The sequence below is a fragment of the Crinia signifera genome, chromosome 1 (genome assembly GCF_055691185.1).
Source record: "Crinia signifera chromosome 1, ASM5569118v1, whole genome shotgun sequence".
Taxonomy (NCBI): Eukaryota; Metazoa; Chordata; class Amphibia; order Anura; family Myobatrachidae; genus Crinia; species Crinia signifera.
The window spans coordinates 122,550,266-122,562,275 of NC_139217.1; positions in this window are offsets into that span (position 1 = coordinate 122,550,266).

Sequence of the window (12,010 nt, forward strand, 5' to 3'; positions counted from 1 at the left end):
AGAAAGAGTAGCAGATCAAGCTCTCCAACCTGATCAACCTGTACGAAGAGACCTCAAACTCCATGCCTCTCCAGGTCTCCAATTTTGTGCTATTACTTAAGCATCACTTAAAATATTTATCATTTTCTTGTTCCGCATCATTTTCTGACTTCTAAAAATATAAAAAAAAATTTCATGCCTGATCTCCTTATTCCTTTTTGTGCTGCTCCCTTACTTACTTCTGCTTTACTCTCCGCAACTGAACATGTAAGTAATGGGCCCTGCAGAGAAAATCCTTGGCTGTGATTATAGCAAAATGCATCAATGCCATGGAGAACACTGAAGGACTGTGTGGTCTTTAAGTGGCACTACTGTATCTATACAAATCCTTTTTACAGTTTCTCAAATGAAACTCAGGTACTCAACCTTATTGACATTGAAATCTGTGCACTAGCGCACATACCATCAAAACAGCAGCACTTGGTAGCAAGATATGTACATTGCTATCCATTGTTAAAAGATTCCGTAGGGGTTTAGTTGTGCCGAACTAGACTAGAACAGGTTTATCGAGTGCGATAATTCCCCATTATTTGACCACTGCACAGTTCAAACTGCTATCTTATTACCGATTTGTCATCATGTTTAACATTTTTTTGTAATCTGTTTAATTTTTTTAAATCAAATAGTACAATAAGAGTTACAGTAAAACAGTTCAGATTCATAGAAAAAACACAAGAGTAATGAAATCATGCGCATTATACAAAAGTATAAGCACTTCGCATACATACAAAATATTGTCAACATTTGAAATTTCAATATTCACTTAGCTAGAATTCAAGAGCTCAATTATAACAGACCTATATAGACATGAAGAAATACAAACTCAATAATATTGTAATTTTGAAAAATAATGAATACAATCGGGAAAATATATATATGGGGGGAACTAGAAATGCAGCAATACAAGGCATAAAAGACAAGTAAATGTATTTCAGGGTGGGGCAGAGAAAAACAGGTATTAAGTGGCTGATTCAGTATGGATTGCTAATATGAAAATTCAGAGTGGACTGCGAGGAGAAAGCCATCACCCAGACAGAAAGAGAAAATGCAACTTGATAAATTGCAAAAGAATTGCAAATGTATTGTTAATCACCATCTGTACACAAATCCTGAACCATTTGTGCAATCATGAGTAGGTCAGAGGTTTCCACTAATCTGTGACTGAGACAGGCTGGAAGTGGTCACCACTAACGTCACAGACCCTCCTCAAAAACACCTGGACATCAGGGACGTCTTAGCATATGGGCTTAAAGGGCAGTTGCCCTAGGGGCCCAAAGCTTCCCCCCCATCGCAGCCTGCTGTACCCCTGCACACGAATCAGCTCTCATGAAGGGCCCCTGCCAGCGCACTGTGGCACATACCCTCTGATGCATGCAGTAATTGCTGTTTGCCCGACACATCCCCCACAGAGCATTACTGGGAGTGAGTGTGGGGACACTTTCACCAGGTGGGGCCCCTGTGAGCGAACAGCGAAGGCTGTTGGAGAGTTGTGCAAACAGTGTTAGAACAGCAGCAGAGGATCTCAGCTATTATATATTATCTCAGCTAACAGGGGATCCCTCAGCTGCTATTGTTCTATTGAGCGCGGTTGGGGTCCTTTTTGTTTTTGTGTGTGTGTATGTGTATATATATATATATATATATATATATATATATATATATATATATATATATATATATATATATATATATATATATATATATATACACAGCATTTACCCAACCCAGCTCAGCAGGAAAGGAACAGAACAGCACTTGTTATGATGATGAAAAAAGGTGATGTGCATTGAAATGACAACATAGTCAAAAGAGTACAATAGGGCTGACCCGACAGCCGTTTCAACCGGATCTCCGGTTTTCCTCAGGGGTAGCACACAAAGAATCCTGACAGGTTTAAATTGTGAATGAAATAGGCGCCAAGCCAACCTCAAGCCTCGCCTCCGGGTGCTGTCAATCAGTACCACGGGCAGTTTGCAGAGGCTAGCGTCTGGTAACCAAGTTACCGGGGGCGTGTGGGGCGCGTCATCAGGGAACCCCTATAACGTATCCCACAGGGATCTGTGTGGCCCGATGTCTCTGTTTGCTGAGCAGCAGTGTCTGTCAGTCCCGTGGTGAGGGGAAATCAAGTGCGGGTATTCAAACAACAAGAGCGGACATATATAATCTACATGTATACAGTGATAAATACATGGTGAAACTGGAACAGGTGGATGATTTGTGGAATCACACGCAGCTCAGGTATCTCCTTTCCCCATCTCAGCAACCTCTCACACTGCGCTATCACAAGCCGCCGCTGCCCGTCTCCATTCACTTCACCAAGATGACATCACCATGTCCTCCGTAATGGCCACACCCAACGCGTTTCGTACCAGGACTTCATGGTTATCACATCATATTGTGGTGTATTACCAATTTGGGTGACTGTCTTTTTTCTAATGGAATATTGTTTTAGCCCATAAAATCTCCGAAGTGGGTGAAGTCTGGAAATAGCTGCAATACGTGATCAGCATACTGGAGACACAAGTGGTGGTAATGCTATATTAAGTCTAAGATTTAAAAGTGGTACCGGTTATATTTGTGTGTCTGGCCAGACGTCGGCATTGAAGGAGGTTTATTAATCCATTGTTAGAATAACTAACAGCAATTAACTCAGATGTTGGGACTGTTGTTAAACGCCTTGCATCTACTAACAGTGATCTGTATCAACACTAACAAAGATACTAATCACTCATAAGACTATCAGCAAAAGTGTAATAATAATTGGGGATATTCAATAGTTGTTTTATATTGCACAGTATTTTTTATTGTATTGTATGGATTTTATGTTTTACTGGCCAGTCTGCTTATATATAAAGATTATTAAATATATTATAAAATTGCCCATTCCCTTGCACAGGTTTCCTTTTTTTTCTTATCTTTTTTGAGGGATTGAGCATCCCCCAAAAATAGCAGCAAGAGGGAACAGCTTTTCCCGAGTAACACCTGATCCATTTCTGGCAAGTTTAGACTTCCTAGTACTCCGTGTGCTTTTTCAGCAAATTTGAGAGTAAAGTTGCTAAATACAGCAGATGTTGAGGCATATTGAAAAAAAACATTAAGCATTGTGTACTGCATTATGACTCAACACATTATCCTTATTCCAATTATGCCAATTACTAAATTGCAAACAATATAAAATCACCAAAAAAATAAAATGACAATCTTCCTCTAAACGTATCCAGCACAAGAGTTTTTTCATAATCTGTATTGGAGGAGACAAAGATTGTGGGATTCTACAGTTTTGTAATGACCAGCACTAGACCTAACTAGTCAAGGCTAGTGAAATAACAAGCTAGACAGGCAGTGTTGGGGGTGTTTCCCCTGCCATGATTCAACCAACCCATAGCCAGTGTGCGCTTGTTTTCTAGAAAATTGGGGCCTGCAATAAAAGGTGCAAGCCTGACACAACCAGCCCTAATGCCAACAGCTATTGCCCTAGTGCAGGTGTGAACAAAGTGTGAGTCAAGACACTTGAATAAGTCACTCGCTAGTGGATGGCCAGCAGCAGGTAATAAAAATCAAACTACTGGTAATTGTTATAGGCTAGCTGAAGACATGGCTGTCTGACTTGATGGCATCACCCCATAGGTAGTACAGTGCGGCCAAAGCTGGGACACTGGACATCTTGTCTTCACAGTGCTATGACGTTTGCGCTTAGGCTGCTGATAGACTGCCGGTCCCTCCTATGGCTGAGGGTAGGTAGGGACTAGGGGCTCCTCTTTTTCCCTTTCTCTTTTTCTCCTGGGGTGGGCTCTGGCAATTTAATGTATGTTTTATACAAATTGTCCCCAACAGAAAAAATATGTTCGCATCTTTCTTTCTCAGTGGAGCAGTACCATGCCCCTTTTTCTGGTCTCGGCATAAACCCATGCAAAAAAATACCTGTTCGGTTGATCAAAAAATGATTTTAGACTAAATTAGAGTTCAGAAGGCCACCATTGCCCTAGTGCCATTAGCACCACGGTTATTATCCTTACTGCCTGGACTTTGGGTATGAAGATGATAGGGAATAAATATTATAAATAATGTTTTTTACAGGTAAATTTCTTGCTCTTGCAAGGCTGCCAGGGCGTGATGGTACATAGAAGGCATGCTAAAACATGTAAAAGAAAATAAATACCAGAAGCACACATTATAAAAAGGAAAAAAGTTAAATACAGTAGACTCTGCCACACACACACCACTTTTTTACCCATGTATTACTTGCTTCATCCGAAGGGAAAGGTCCTCTTCATTTAATGTACTTTATACAATCCAGATGCATGGTCATCATAAATTCCTGCATAGATGGTTCTATATGCCCCTTGCAGGACCCCACAAGTAATGAGAGGTAATTTGCAGACAATGAACAGGATGCACTAAAGCAGTGTTGGCTAACCTTGACATTACAGCCGTTGTTGAGCTACATATCCTATCATGCCGTGTATCAGTTTTAGCATGGCCAAATAGTAAAACTGTAGCAGTGCATGCTGGGATGTGTAGTTCAACAACAGCTGGAGTGTCAAGGTTAGCCATCACTGCACTAAAGCAAAAATGCGGTAAAACCCCAGTTTTAGAGGAGCGGTCCTTTATGTTAATAATCGCATATGTTAGTGCATATGTGATTATTATGAATGCAATACCCATTGTTTGGGGGGGGGGCAGATGTTAGTGCACCCCAGAATTTATAAGGCTGCTCTCTGTCAAAGCATTGGGACTGGTACAATCTGATCAATTAGTACTGTTCTGTGCGTGCGTGAGCAGGTCTTGCAATGTTAAAAGCAGTATTGCAGCAGACTGTCAATGATGACTTTCTGTCGTCATTTGGGGAGTGGGAAGAAGTCATGTTGCTGCCATTTAGGGGAAGGGAAGAGACTAGGGATCTTCCTCATTGGATAGAAAGTCCTTGGCCTCTACAACAGGCTGCCACAAGATACCTGGTGGTGTGTGAGTGATCTGATGCCTGCATCCTAGACATGTGTTGATTCACCCCTGCAGCAGGAGTATTTTCTACTCCTAAAAGACAATATTTGAATCCAGTACAGAAAATGCTATTATACTAGGGTTAAAGTGGGAGGGAACCACTGCAGAAGTGAAGAAATGTCACTAAGAGGAGAAGGCTCTGTGTATACTAAAGACAAGGTGAGATGGCAGAAGGGACACAGAGGCGAATAAGCTGCTGTGGGACATGAGTAGTAAGCTGCTGGAGGCAGAGATGTTTAAAAGGGGTACTATTTTAAGCATTATGCATGAACACAGCACTACTACTGTAGGCATCATGTGTGTAAGTGACACTTCTGTGGGCATTATGTTTAAGGGGCACTACTACTATAACCATTGTGTGTATGAGTGGCACTACTACTGTGGGCATTATGCATAATTGGTACTACTACTGTAGGAACTGTATAAGAGGTACTACTGTGCAGCATAACATGAATAAGGGGCACTACTTAGTGACATAATGTGATTAAGGGGCACTACTGAGTGATGTAACATGAAAAAGGACAAATGGCACAAATGTATAGTTTGTAGGGATAGCCAAAACCTAAGACCTGACTCATTCTAATGGGGGTGGGAGTAAGTGGCAGGGCAAATTGGTTCCACCACCTCTCCTGGACTAGCCTACATTAATTCCTGTGACAAGAAGTTGTAAACCAGCGTTATTACTCACATTTGTATAGTAAGAAAATGCCTTATTTTGGTACATGCTGTTTGTTATCTTTAGAAGTGACTGATTTTGTTTTATTTGAGATTTCTGATATAATACCTGATCTATTTTTAAGCATCACCACTGCTAGTTTGTATCACCCTGTCTTTGTAAGTTTTAATGTGTGTAGATCAGAGGTGGGGCCTGCAGCACAGTTCAAATATATTTACATAAAAATCTGTGAATTCAGATTGGTTGAAAACTAACCTATCAGTGACTGATAGAACTTTCAAATATTTTTCGGACCACATTGTTTTAAAATCTCTTTATTGGTTTTCATTAACATATACATTATACAATACCATAGGTGCTGATTTATGTTTTTGCTGGTGGGTGCTCAAGCCAAAAATATTGGGGAGTGGCTTCATGGGGAAGGGGCGTAGCCCAAAAAATAATACCACTTTATATTATGCAGCACAGTTGTTTCCAAAATTCAAATTACAGCAGCAGAGTCCCCCTTTTTACACATTACAGCCGTGGGTGCTCATCAACTTCTGTGGGTGCTCGGGCCCTTGAGCACCCACAGAATCGGCACCTATGTACAATACAATCCATTATAGATCCTAGTCTGGATCTCACATCACATCATATCATACTACAAACAGACTACAAACAAACATTAGGATTAAACATCTATCTCTGGGTTCCTTCAGGGAGATTTTTATAGACTATACTCTCCACTTTTTTAATATCCTGACACTAACTTTATATTATGCCCTTCTAGACTTTTTGCTCCTAAAACCACACCGACATATAACATATAAGGGAATTCACATTACAAACATGGGAACAAAGGGGGATTTTAAATTTTAATTGACTTGGTCCTATTATATATAGCTCTCAATTTTATTAATATACTGCAGGGCAGTCATCCCACTAATTTGAAGTGGGTTCAAATAGTTCCATTACTTGACTTTTAATCCCAATTGGTATTTGTTCTATGAATCCTCCCCATCTTGCGTAGAACTTAACCATTCTTTTTTCCACATCTGGTAGGAAACCCCTTCTATCATAATACATCATTTTTGATAAGAGTTGTTTAACAGAAATTAATGATGGAGGAGTTGATTTTGTCCATTGTATTAGTATAAGTTTCCTAGCAGCGGTTAAAATAATGGATAATAATGGGATAATTGCCCTACGGTTCGCACCCATATTGGAGGCATAGCATTGCTAAAGGGTCGGGGCTTATGGATAATGAAAAGGTGTTATTAATATATACAGCCATTGTATTCCAAAATCTCCAAATTTTTCCACACTCCCAAAAATTGTGAAAAAATGTTGCGTTGTTAATATGACATATTAAACAATCTCCCCTTTCTTCCTTTACGGACCACATTGAAACTCAGATCTATATAAAAATTTCTTGTCAAGCCATAGCTCTGTAAGGATAGCGAAGAAATATTTACATAAATATAAGTAAAGGAGAAGGTGGGAGAAAGAATAGATGTAAAAGAAGAAAATTAGAAATAATATATTAAAGTATTGTAAAACAAATGAGCATATACAGTATAATATCCTCACCAACCTAAATAATTAATTGCAGCTGATTTAAATTGCTACTTTTACAAAATGTTCTTTTTTGTCCTCCATTTTTTATTCTGACCATTGAACTTGGTGGTAAATGTTCTCTCAAACATTTTCTCTAATTATTCCCTGTTTGCAGGAATTGTCCTTTATGCCAGAACAGGTTATTAAAATATTTGCAGAAACCCATATATATTCTGAGAGCGCTAACAAGACAGAAATTCTGAAAGTGTCTCCTGGGTCTTGGCTTCGGGCAATCTGAATAAATGTGTTCCCACAAGCAGTAGTACAATTGCAACTTGGGTTATAGGCAATTTCAAATAGGACTTTTTTTGATACACTCTTTGTTCTGTAAGAGTCAATGTCCGAAGGTCATCACCAGTTTAAGATATAAATGGTCAGAATTGCCATCTCATTAGAACATAAATATGTATCTCTTGTGTATTCACCTATTACACTATTAAAGGAATTACCCTGTAGCATAGAATACATTTTTTATACATGGCTCATAAGGATATTATGCAGTCTGTTAATGCTCTCGGGTTAGGATAACTGTTTCCTCTCACCAGTTAAATGTGCAAACAAAGGTTTTGGTATGTTACTTTGGCCTTTCTTGCATACAGATAGTTTCAGAAACTTCATCCTAGTTGGATCAGTAACAAAGGAATTCCTTATCTATATTCTAGCAAATGTTTTGATGCTTAATTAAATAATCTTTTTTTTTACACATTTTATAATTTGAATTTACATTACAAATGTGAGCGATGCCGGCGTTTCTAGTGGATATTATGAACATCTCTCACCTAGATTCCCAAGTTATACTGTATATCCTTCTCTTCTGCCCCCTCGTCTGGAACTCAATCCCTTACAACATAAGACTTTTCTACTAGCTTTAATGTGCACTCCGCTTACATCTTATCATTACAACCTGCCAATCTCCACTTACTTATTCACTATTGTACCTTGCAACTCTTCACTCTACATCATATGTCAGCTTTCACAGCCAAGCCCTCTTTCCATATGTTCACACAGCAATACCAATGGTTTTGTTCTCCTTGTACTGTTTCTCAGTCAATTCCAGTGACTCTGAAACTGTATGCTCACCTTTACATTTGGTACAGATACATAAAGTGCTGAACTGCTTATCCCTGCAATTGTTGCCCCTTGTCATCATCCTGTTTAGTCTATGGTTTTGTTGTGTTTAATTCCTAACATATGTCTGCTTTGTACTGTACATAGTGTCCATTCTAGCACCTTGCTCCATTCAAAACTCATACAGTTCATCTTTCATCTCTGGGGTGTCATTCTCTGCTTTGGTGCTTCCAGCACAGGCTGGTCTGTTTTGATACAGACCAGACTGTGATAGATGCACCACAGCTGAGAGCAAAACGCCAAGCAGAAAGGAGGAACTGCACAATTTCTGAAAGGTGATATGATGAACACTAATGTACACATACGATGACAAGCTACAGAATATACATTGCTAAATTGCAGCCATCTCTAGCCATTTGAGACACATGACCTTTGAAGAGCTACAGCAGCTGCTTGGCTTGAACTTATCTTTGAATTCCTCTCAACCTTTAGCCTATGATGCAATGGGTGTTGGGCAGTAGATTATGACCAAAAACAAGACATTTTCAAATTTTGCAGGCCTAAAACTATATAGCGGCGTTAAAGGAAGGAGGACTGTAGTTAAACTGGACACTTCAAAATGGCTGCTGTTTTAGTGAGTATCTATTTTCAGGTGTCAAATCTGTAAATAAAATTCGAAAACTGATACAAATAGTACAGCAAATATCAGCTGTAGTCAATAACAAATAGCTGTTCACAAAATGGACAATTAATAATGATCTTATATGCAATAATGTTGTCATTGGATCTCTATAAGCTGTATAAATGTTGCTGTGGTGAATCTTCTTGTTCAAAAATGTCCCTCAACATCAATAATGCCACTCACATTGGTTTTGGAAAAGTATTTTTCTTGTTTTCAAAGTGTTCATGCTTCAGAGCTAAGGTTACTCTTATTTGCAATGCAGAATTGTGTTAAACTAGGTCACATCACTACTTGAAGTTAGTGGAGTAACTAGTAGGTAGTGACAGGCATTCAAACACATCAAGGTGATGACTTTAATACAGAGGTGCTGGATGCAATAAAGGATGCACCTGGATATTTTTTCCATTTTGGTTCCTTCTCTGTAGCATTTTGACATTGTGTCAATGACTCTACAGAGGATCTTTGAAGAAGAGTAGCTGAAAAATGACATAATTTACAGTATATAAGAAAATAGTACGGGTGGAAAGTGTTTGAAGAAAAAAAAAAGAAGCTCACTAAATATGCTGTATGGGAGAGAATGGTGCTAAATAATTTGAGTTTACAGCAGTAAAACTTCCCAAATTTATTGGCATAAATAGCCGCTGTGTATAGCTATTTCTCCAAGTAAAGGTTGTAGCTGGTGTTGCAGGACACGCTGGATGTATGAATTAATGGCTGCTCCAGGGATGACGGGCAGTAGGCAATAAGCTCCCATTATCACATGACCAGCTAGGACCGCAGATAAAGATGTTGAACGTTTACTACCTGTGTAAATGCTCTGTGTTGCTTAAGGTGAGCTTTCCATCGGTCAAGTGCCCTGGGATCTGAAATTTTCCACTAGGAATTAACGGCAAAGCCAGGTAAGGGCTGTGTGGATTGCTCAATAGCATCAGAAATCGGGGAGTTTGGCTTGACATGTTTCTTAGTCTACCACACGGTTTCACACCTGTTGTGTAAGGGAATTAAAAGGCCTGTCACTGTATCTCACAGATACAGACTTGCATTTGTAGATGCATATGATATAAGCCTGTTCACCTGCTGTATGTGCATCTGATCTGCAGAATTGTGCAACACCTCCAGAGGGGTAGATTGTGGAAAATAGGGATTATCCATTTCAGTGGAACTGCATTTTTCAGATAGCCAGTCCAACCCTGCGCACTATGAATACTGTACATACAAGCCTAGTTCTTGTCAGAGCTTGCTGTACTTCCTAAGTAAAATCATGTCTTCAGAAAACAAACCATTGCATCTCTGGAACCATGACCATGGTATATGGTCATAAGGTCGACATTCATTAGTTCGACCACTGAAGGTCGACAGGCCTTAGGTTGACACCCTCTAAAAGTCAACATGGGTCTAGGTCAACAGAGGAATTAGGTCGACATGGGGAAGGTCGACAGTCAAAAATTCGACATGGGTTTTTCATGTTTTGGCCATACATCTGCCCATGAATTGGCAATATGCATGTGCATTGCAGTTTAGGAAAAACTGACTGGAAATCTTCATCCACAGTCAGAATGTGGCAGTATCTTAAAGTAGGCTTCTGTAATATATATGGCATGTTTCTTCAACAGGAGAGTCTTTACGAATGGAGGAACACATATGGGAAAATTTACTAAGATGGGACTTCTATTTCAGATGGGATGCTGCTATGGGCAACCAATCAGATTCCATCTATTATCTTCTAGAAGGTGCTTAATAAATCTCCCATCTTAGTAAATGTCCCCTATAATGTTCTTCATCTTTATAATCCTGCTGACTGGGTGCTGAGTGAAGAAAAACTAATTATTACTAGGTGGCCCGTGCGAAAATTTTGCATTCAAATGGGCCAAAAGTCAATTTTTAATTTTGATTTATAAACAAACAATAGAATGTGCAATTCTAAATTAACAATTCATCAGAAGCCGAGAACTTAATGTTTAAAATGGTACCTCATTTATCGATTTTGGTTAAGTGTGAAGGGAGAAAAAGAGATTGTCACCAAAAATCACCTTCTAGAAAAAAAAAAATTATATATATATATATATATATATATATATATATATATATGTCCCAATGACGGATGGCACTCTGCTTAATAATAATGAGTAGGCGACACAAGGTGTGTGGTCAACGTTTCAGTGATCTTATCACTTTTATCAAGACATGACATATATATATATATACTCCAATAGGCAGCACACCTGGTAAATAACATCAGCTGGTACTGGTGCCCTCCAAAAGAACACAGTTGGGTCAATATGTAGTAAGCAGCGCACGGCGGCACTCAGTGTGTGACACCCCCCTGACGAAGTCCAGACGAGACGAAACCGGTCGGGAGTGTTTCTGCTGTGACAGTACTTGGAGCTGGGAGTCTGTTTGATGGGACATCAGAGGCTTTGTGGCTTCAGCGTTGGTTGAGAAGAGACCTGCTGCTCCTTGTGTATACATGCTGGCAAGCTGTTTATCTTTTACCTAATATGTACGTGAGCTGCTATTTCTTTATAAATTTTACCTGAATATACTGCTCATTGTGTTCTATCTCTTATTCTTTAGGCATATATATATATATATATATATATTGGTGGTCCTGCTTGTTTCTTCCACTTGCTAGCTATATATATATATATATATATATATATGTATATATATATATATATACATGCAATATTGTTTCCAGTGCACTCACGGTCAAAAGATCAACATAGGCGGTGCTCCCATCAGGCACATGTTACTCCAACATGGTCCAAATCCACATATTTTGAATTCAGGGCACTCACCAAGCAGCAGTATTTCAAGTGCTTTTTTATTCCATCAAAATCAGTTGTAGTAAGCCGACGTTTCGGACCTGTTACAGGCCCTTAATCATGGCGTCCTGTGTCCCACATAGAAGGCAACTATGCCTTCTATGTGGGACACAGGACGCC